The sequence below is a fragment of the Tinamus guttatus genome, unplaced genomic scaffold (assembly GCF_059628265.1).
Source record: "Tinamus guttatus ecotype Peru unplaced genomic scaffold, ASM5962826v1 Tinamus_guttatus_pri_ptg000864l, whole genome shotgun sequence".
NCBI lineage: Eukaryota > Metazoa > Chordata > Aves > Tinamiformes > Tinamidae > Tinamus > Tinamus guttatus.
This window is the reverse complement of record NW_028289398.1, coordinates 100,011-109,349: the sequence shown is the minus strand read 5'-3', so window position 1 is coordinate 109,349 and position 9,339 is coordinate 100,011.

The window sequence follows — 9,339 nt, the reverse complement described above, 5'->3', positions numbered from 1 at the left end:
CGCTCGCTGGGGTCACCTCCTTGTGATGCAGCACAAGCCAGTGTGACCTCAGCGCGTGTCACCAGGGGCTGCCTGAGGGGAGCGGCAGCTGAAACACCCAGGGAAGGAGGAGAGAGATGTCCCCTCTCGCCCTGGCACACAGGCAGCTGCCTTCAGACCAGCAGGTTGGGGCCAATGTTGTGGACAGACACATGAGCAGTGTGTCTAACAGGTGCCGAGGGCTGCGAAATATCAAAAAGTGGCTGCTGCAGTAGCTCCTTCCTCAAGAGTGCTCAGCAAGGCCCATGTGAGGCCCATCTACAAGAAGGGTCAGATGGAGGATCCTGGCAACTACAGGCCTGTCAGTGTGAGCTCGTTTTTGGGGAAAGTTATGGAGCAGATCATCTTGAGGGCAATCACGCAGCATGTGCATGACAAGCAGAGGATGAGGCCCAGCCAACATGTGTTCATGAAAGTCAGAGCCTGCTTCACCACATGGATCACCTTCTCTGACCAGGTTACCCGCCTGGTGGATGAGGGAAAGTCTGTGGCCACGCTCTACTTAGACTTTAGTAAAGCTTTGACACAGTCTCTCACTGCCTTCTCCTGGAGAAGATGGCAGCTCATGGCTTAGAGAGAGATGTACTGTTCACTGGGGAAAGAACTGGCTGGCTGGGCCATTCAAGAGAGTGCTGCTGAATGGAGATAAATCCAGCTTGGGAGCGGTCACGAGCGGCGTTCCTCTGGGGTTGGTGTTGGGGCCGGTCCCCTTGAATATCTTCATCAAAGATGTGGATGAGGGGATTGAGTGCACCCTCAGCAAAGCTGCAGAAGAAACCAAGCTGGGAGGAAGAGTGTAGGCGGCAGGAGCAGGGATGTGATCGTTCCCCTGTACTCGGTGCTGGTGAGGTTGCACCTCCATCACTGTGTTAAGTTTTGGGCCCCTCACTACAGGAAAGACATGGAGGTGCTGGAGTGTGTCCGAAAAAGGACAACGAAGTTGATGAAGGGTCTGGAGCACAGACCTTCTGAGGAGCGGCTGAGGCAGCTGGGGTTATTTAGCATGGAGAAGAGGGAACTCGGGGAGAGCTTATCCCCCTCTAGAGCTCCCTGAAAGGAGGTTGTAGTGAGGTGGGAGGTCCATCTCTTCTCCAGAATTCCTACGGTTAGGACAAGAGGAAATGACCTCAAGGAGAGCCACGGGAGGTTCTGTTAAGACCTTAGGAAGAATTTCTACTGGGAAAGAGTAGTCAAGCATTGGAACAGGCTGCCCAGGAACGTGCAGGGCTGGTGCAGTGTGGTGGCCAAGACCGGGAATGCTGGGAGAGTGCTGGGATTTCCATCCCTTTTGGGGGAGCAGTGCCGGATTAGGGGGTGTTTGTGAGGATGCCGGCAGTCCGGGGCGTTGACCCGTTTTGTGGAATATTTCTGTGTTTTAGGGGTGTTCCAGTCTTTGTGGACTGGTGCTAATTGAAGCGGGTGGTTCCCGTTGCAGTGTTGCTGGTGTTTTGAGGGTGCTGGCCCTGCTCCTTTGTGGCCCTGGGAAATGCTGCTCACGAGTGGCGCATGCAGCTCTGGAGTTGGTTTTGCACGGCTGCCTCCCATAGGCAGCGCCCAGAGCTTCATGGCTTTTGTGTGCGCAGGTGCTCAGCGCGTTTGAAGGGAAGAAAGGCAGAGCGTGGTGGGAAGGTCCTCCCTGTGCCGGGGTCGCTCCCTGTTGCAAATGTCCCATTGCATTTTTAGGTGTGAGAGGCCCTTTCTTCATGGGTCCGTGGTCTCAGTAAAGGAGGAGAGACAGGAGGTCCTGGTGGGACTTTTCCTGGAAAAGTGCTGACCACTTCTGCAACTTCCTGCCGCTCTGTGTCCATGGAAGGGCCCCAGCTGCCATCTTGCGTGTCCTGGGCTCATCTCAAGTGGCTGAGGCCAGGAGCTGCAAGGCCCCCAAACACTCTGCTTGCTGCTAGGAAATGGCCTGTGGTGCTGGGAATGGCCCTTAGGCAGCAGGGCAGAGGGAGCACCTGGCCCTGGCCAGCAGCATCTCCTCCCTCTGTGAGACAGGGAGAGCTCCTGGGCTCTGTATGGTGCAGAGAGAGGGCCCAGAATGCCTGTGCCCAAACACCGCAGGATTTGTGCGGCCACACACTGAGGCAAGAGAGCCCGCTCTCTGCGGGGAGCCAGGCTCCTTCCCTTGCTTGCAACTGGCTGTGCAACTGCTCTGAATGGTGGGCATGCATGTCTTAGGGCACGCACATTCTCCTGCACAATCATCTGCCAACAGCAAGGGAGAAAGAGCTTCTTGGTGGGCTCATCTGGATATCACGTGCCATTGCCAGCGCAGCAGGGCATGCTGGCAAGTCCTGAGAGGAAGAGTTAAGTTTCCAAATCCATTCTCCACACCTTGACTTCACAAGAGGAGATTCTGCCTAAGGAAGTCACCTGGACAATTCCAACCCAAGAAGAGCCTGGAGCATATGGTGCTTCTCCAGTATCCAGCTCCTTTATCCAAGATACTCTGGAGTCTGAAGGGGACTCGAGGTGGAGAAGAGCAGGAGGAAGAATGGCATTCCGTGCTAGAACAAGAGGAGGGCTCTCCCTAGTGGGTGTTTCTTCGCAAGCCATAAAGAGCGATGCAGGGAGGGATTTGAGGCCTTCCCACCTGCTAAACCCCGGTGTGTGTAACTCACAAAGCATCTTCTTCCATTTTGCCATCCAGAACATAAGACGCTTTGTTTTCCACTGCGTATGAATTGGCATGTCTCAGAGCAGGATTTAGGCAAGGTTTTCCCCATGCTGTGGTCTCCCGGAGCTGGGGAGGATCTTGCTTTGAGCCAAGGAAGCTGCCCGCAGGGAGGAGCTGCCCACTTGGCTTTTGACTACTGATGGGGGATATCTTGTGCCTCGCAAGCAGGTCCTCTCCCTGCGGGAGCCCACCTGCCCTTGCTCAAGGCTTGTCCCAGGATGCAGAAAGCAGTGTCCCCCATTCTCTCCTCCCCACGGATACCATTTCTTCTTCTTGCCCTGGCTAGACAGATTCAAGTGTTGAAGCCTGCACATCACCATGAGCAGCCCTGTTCCCCAGGCAGAGGGGTGCCCCCTGACAAGTGAGTGTGCACTGGCATGCCAGCTGCAAGGCAGGGCCTGGCACCATGGTGGCTCCTGACCCTGTGCAGGGGCTGGCACTCAGCTGCTGAGCATAGCAGACAACAGGACCTCCTTTAAGTTGGTGGGAAGTGCGGGATTTGAGGAGAGAAGAAGCCCCAAGGGGTCCTGGGGAAGCAGCAGCAGCAGGACTTTGCTGATACCTTGCAGGTATCTCTCGCTACGAGAGATTTCCCAGGGCCACCAAGGAGCAGGGCCAGCACCCTCAAAACACCAGCAACACTGCAACAGGAATCACCCACTTCAATTGGCACCAGTCCACAAAGACTGGAACACCCCAGAAGCACAGAAATATTCCACAAAATGGGCCAACACCCCAGACTGCCGACATCCCCACAAACACCCCCTCATCATCGGGCCTCATCACAGCTACCCCAAAAGGGATGGAAATCCCAGCACTCCCCAGCATCCCTGGTCTTGGTCACTGCACCAGCCCTGAACGTCCCTGGGCAGCCTGTTCCAATGCTTGACTACTCTTTCCCGGTAGAAATTCTTCCTAAGGTCTTAACAGAACCTCCCGTGGCTCTCCTTGAGGTCATTTCCTCTTGCCCCAGCCATAGTAATTCTGGAGAAGAGATGGACCTCCCACCTCACTACAACCTCCTTTCAGGGAGCTCTAGAGAGGGATAAACTCTCCCCGAGTTCCCTCTTCTCCATGCTAAATAACCCCAGCTGCCTCAGCCGCTCCTCAGAAGGTCTGTGCTCCAGACCCCACATCAACTTCGTTGCCCTTTTTCGGACACGCTCCAGCACCTCCATGTCTCTCCTGTAGTGGGGGACCCAAAACTGAACACGGTGATGGAGGTGCGACCTCACCAGCACCGAGTACAGGGGGACGATCACATCCCTGCTCCTGCCGCCTACACTCTTCCTCCCAGCTTGGTTTCTTCTGCAGCTTTGCTGAGGGTGCACTCAATCCCCTAATCCAGATCTTTGATAAAGATATTCAAGGGGACCAGCCCCAACACCCAGCCCTGAGGAACGCCGCTCGTGACCGCTCCCAAGCTGGATTTATCTCCATTCACCAGCACTCTCTTGGACGGCCCAGCCAGCCAGTTCTTCCCCCACTGAACAGTACATCTCTCTCTAAGCCATAAGCTGCCAGCTTCAGGCTGGGCCTGATCCTTTCTTGTCATGCACATGCTGTGTGATCGCCCTCAACATGATCTGCTCCATAACTTTCCCCAATAACGAGCTCACACTGACAGGCCTGTAGTTGCCTGGATCCTCCATCTGACCCTTCTTGTAGATGGGCCTCACATGGGCCTTGCTGAGCACTCTTGAGGAAGGAGCTACTGCAGCAGCCACTTTTTGATATTTCGCAGCCCTCGGCACCTGTTAGACACACTGCTCATGTGTCTGTCCACAACATTGGCCCCAACCTGCTGGTCTGAAGGCAGCTGCCTGTGTGCCAGGGCGAGAGGGGACATCTCTCTCCTCCTTCCCTGGGTGTTTCAGCTGCCGCTCCCCTCAGGCAGCCCCTGGTGACACGCGCTGAGGTCACACTGGCTTGTGCTGCATCACAAGGAGGTGACCCCAGCGAGCGGCAGGGCCCTGTCACTTCCCTGCCAGGCACGCGCGCTGCTGGTCACTGCTCGCCGTGCTCTGCTCCACTGCTGCCCTTTGGAGCTTCTCGGTGACGAGGAGCGCACACAGGAGGCAGCGGGAGTGCTCGGGGAAGCTCTCCCTCACGGGCTGAGGAGAAGGGGCTCGTTGGAGAGAGAGGAGTCCTTGGCGAGGTCGCAGGAAGAGAATCCTTCTTCCCTGCTCGACTAGAGAGTCAAGGAGAGAGGGGAAGCCAAGATGGAGGGCTTCTGGACTAAGACCGTTGGTCCGGAGCACTCATTTCTATTCCCCGTGCTCCTGCAGCTCTCCTCTGAGGGTAAGGGTTTGAGGGCTGCTTTGCCAGGTGCCGCAGATCCTGTTAGGGGTCAAAGCAGCTGTGGCCGTGGGGCTGTAGCCTGAAGAGGGCTGGGGGCAGTTGGGAGAGCCTGGCCTGAGGGTCTTGCCTGGCTCGGGAGACAACGTGTCATCCGGGACTCGTGGGTCTTGCACCTGTGGCTGCCTTGGGTCGCAAGGCCCCTTTGGGCACAGCTCCCTCTGCTCAGGGAGTTGCAGTGAGGGGGTCACGTCTGCCTGGGAAGCGGGAAGGCCTTTGGTGGACTGCCGCTATGAGGGAAGAGATCCCCTGTGCAGGAGATGGATGTGTCCCTGCACTCCCCCAGCGCTCTCAAACACTCGTCACCAATGCCCCTGGTGGAAACAAATCCTTTGCTCTGGAGTAAATCCAAGGAGGTTTCTTGTTTGGGACAACCTCAGTTTCATGCCCCTGCATCCTCACATGTGCTCTAGCGGACAGAAGATGCTTTGAGTTTTGCACTTGCAACCGGCATCCTTTGCCAAGAGTCACTGGCCACTGATCTTGTGCCAAATCCTTCCCCTGTTCCGCCTTCTCCTCTGCATGTCCGCCGGGATCAGCGTAAGGCTGAAACAGGGGCACAGGCCACCTGGGCAGCTCGGCCAGTGGCTTCTTGGTTGGCTTGCGTGCGCGTGCATCTGTCACCCTGGGGGGAGCCGCTTGCGGAGAGCTCGTGAGCTCTCTGACACGGGGCCTGACACATCTTTCCCTCATTCCACAGAGATTGTCACGATCTGGGACGCTGTGTCCCATTACATCCTGAAGCAGCTGAAGCTGAACAAGGTGGGCTGCCGTCCTGCTCCTCCTCGCCTTGGGGCTTTCAGTTGTGCAGAGAGCCCTGGGCCCCTGGGAGCAATCCTTCCCCCAGCGCCACGGCAGTGCAATGCCACCAGCCCATGTGCTGCAGAGCAGCTCCCTGTCAAACTGGGGGAGAAACTACGGGCAGAGCTCGTGTGAGAAAACATTCGACACCTCGTGGGGCTTCCCTTTCCCGGTGGCTACAACACAGAGGCCAAGCAGAGAGACGGAGGCATTTTCCTGCCTCTGTCCTCTTTGAGAGCCCTGGGATCTTGTTGTGCTCTGGGATGGTAGGAAATACTTGGAGGACAGTGAGGACCAAATGTGGAGAGGAGGCTGAGAACAATATCCGCAGCAAGGGACTCTCCTCCAGAGCTTTCCAAAGTCTTGCCCTACTGTAGCAGAACAGCAGGGAGCGCACAGAGCAGCCTGCCCTCGCTCACACAGCCCTCCCCTTTTCCATCAACACAATGCTTACACAGGGCCTTTCTGTCTTTTCTATGTGCAGGGTGTCCTGCTCAAGGGTCTGGGCACCTTCTGCACAGTCCAGGAGCCAGTGAGCCTGGGTGAAGAAGGGGAGCTCATGGTTCGGAGACCCATCTTCAAGCTGGGCTTCCAGATGGTCTGTGCGCAGGAGTTCACGTGCCCCGAAGTGACTCTCCCTGGTGAGACAGCAGGGCCACCCTCCGCTTCCCCTCTGCACTGTACCCGGGCTGGGAGCGCGCTCCCTGCGCTTTGCAGGGGCTGCCAGAAGCAGGCAATGCCCTCCACAGCTGGGGAACACAGAGAGCTCCCCCCGTGCAACCTCCCACACAGAGAGCTCTTTCTTGGGAAGGACCTTCGGTGCACTCTTCTGCTGCGAGTGTCGCAGCAAGTCGGGCTCTCTTGCCCTAAATGCCCCAACTCTTGGCTCCACGACACCCCCATGCCTTGATGGCCCAGCGATGCCAGCTGCGGCCCCTGTAGCACTGACATTGCAGACTCTCTTCCTTGCAGATGATATCTGGATTGAGACGCTTGACTACCACCGCTTGTCCCTGGCCACCTCCTTTCCATGGCATGTCATAAAAGACTGCGTGAGAGAGACCATCCACTTGTTCAGATTGCACTTGGGCAAGAAGCGGGATGTGGCCTTTGCCTTCAGGGACATCGGCGTGCTGACCCGACAGGGAGATAGACTTTGCATGAGGTTTTACGCCAGCTGCATCAAAAAGCTGGAAAAAACGGCAAGCTTAATTGCAGCCCTTCGCAGTGTAAGTTGCTCTGCTTTCCAGGCCTACTTCCATTGCTTTGGGAGGCCTCGGTGGCTTCCCACTCTTGGCAGGCTAAACAAACACCTTCTCCAAAGCTTCGTCCCACCAAATTCCCCGCTCCCTAGGAGAGCGTCCCGCCCCACTTCCCTGCATCCTCGTCTCTGCAGAATGACTCACATGGATATTCGAGTCATTCCAGAGCCACTCTCAGGGCTCTCTCGTGCAGCATCTGCATGCCACATCAAGGGCCTTATGGGCACGGTCGGGGCTGAGGAGGCGGCTTTGGAGCGGCGGCTCCTCCTGCAGCACCCGCAGGGGCTGCTGCCTTTGCCAGCAGGCAGGAAGCTGCCTCGGAAACCTCCCAACGGGCCTGTGCTGCCTTGCAGGTCCCTTGGGAAAAGGATCCCAGCAAGGCAACCGCGAGGATGACTCTTCCCGGGACCTGCTCTCGCCCCGTGCGCGTCTTCCCCAGGTGAGTGCGTTTCCTTTGCAGCCCTTGGCTGGCTGACAGGGAGCCCTCGCAGCTGCTGCTCAGCCGGGTGCACTGCCGGGGCTCAGTGCTCACAGGCACTTACACCAAGTTCCCTGGCTTTGGGGGACACTGCCAACCCCCCCGGGGAAGTGTGCACGGAGGCAAAGCATCTGGTAAACGAGGAGTTCTCCTAGGGCAGGAAGGAGCATGAGTCCTGGAGCAAGAGGCCAGGGCAGACAGCCCCCTTGCTTCAAACCTGCCTCGTCCTCTGCTTTCCAGGTTTCGGCTCCTGGAGAAAGGCAGCCCAGAGGCCAAGGCTGTCTCCACCGCCTCCCGCTCTGGCAAAAATAAAGCCGAGGAGCTCAGGAGCACCAGCCCCACCAAAGGTAAGGCCAAAGCTGCCGCCTGCGGGGCACGTTGGCTCCCTGTCCCCCCACGCTGCCTCACAGCAGCCCCCTGGAAAGGGGCTGCTCAGCAGGCTCTGCTCAAGAGCTTCCTCCCTTCCTCCCTGCAGAGCAGCAGCCTGGCAAGCGCCTGCAGCAGCGCCAGGAGCTGTGTCTGCCCGCGCTGCCCAACGCAGGCACAGGCAGCAGGCGGCAAGGCCCGGCGAAGCAGCCTGCTGCCAGGTGAGAGCCTTGGCGGGAGGGAGGAGGATCTGTGCTCCAGAGCGGGCCCCTTTGACCCTGCTGGGCCTAGGGCCTCCAAAAGGCCTCCCACACACACCCCACTTAAGGCTGTTCTCCTGCTGGAAGGCAAGCATGCACCACTTTGAATGGGAGCCTCCCATGGCCTTAACTTTCCTCCAGCGCCAGGATGTTTTGGGGAGCTAAAAGGAAATGCCTAGTGCAGGAGTGTTTGTCCAGGAAGGAGTCCCTCGAGATTGCAGGGAATCCCATCCTTTCCCTTGTGGGAGCTAATGGCCGCTGCCCTCAACCTCTTGCCTCCCATGGTGTCTTCTCAGCAGCTCTGTCAAACAAGTGGGGCACGTGGAGGACGTTTTGGTGCAGAAGGAGATGAAAATGGAGCACCGCCCGCATCCTCCGGCCGCTCCTCGGCCTGCCGCTGCCCGTGCTGCTCCCAGGGCTGCCGCACAGGTGTGTGATGGGAGGTCGCGGAAAGGGCCCTCAGCGCGGGCTCCCTACAACCCCCAGTGGCCTCTTTAGGATGTGTCCTGCAAGGATGCAAATTTGACTCTGTTTTGCAACACCAAATGCCTGCAAAATTTCTCCTGGGGGTTTGTTAATCGCAGAAGTGGTTCTGTTTGGCATAGAAGGCGTAGAGGACAGCTCGGTGCCTCTTTGGTCCCTGCTCAGTTAGGGCAGGAGAGAGCAGTATTCCTGCTGTGTAGAAAAGGGGCAACGAGCCCGTGAGGCTCAAGAGCAGGAGCAGAACAGACGGTGAAGAGCAAAACCCATCAGCTCTCCCTCGCAACCGCACAAAAGTGTGATCGCGTTGCCTTCCTGTGCCCTCGCCAGGAAACGGCTGCCCTCCCGTGCAGTGTGCTCCAAGGGCTGCCTGCATCTCTGTCTTCCAAGAGAGGCAAGGGCAAGCCGCACAGAGGGGACAGCAGGCTGTGGGGGCAGAAAGGGCCCCACGTCAGGAGAAGCTATGGGATGCCGTGCAGGGCCCTCTGAGAAAGGGGCATCTCCTGCCTGCCGGGCAGGCAAGGGAGCTTTGCAGGCAGCCAGGGCCCAGGAGGAGGATTGCTGCCTGCCTGGGGCAGCAGCCAAGTCGGCTGAGCCCTTCCGAGGAGGGAGATG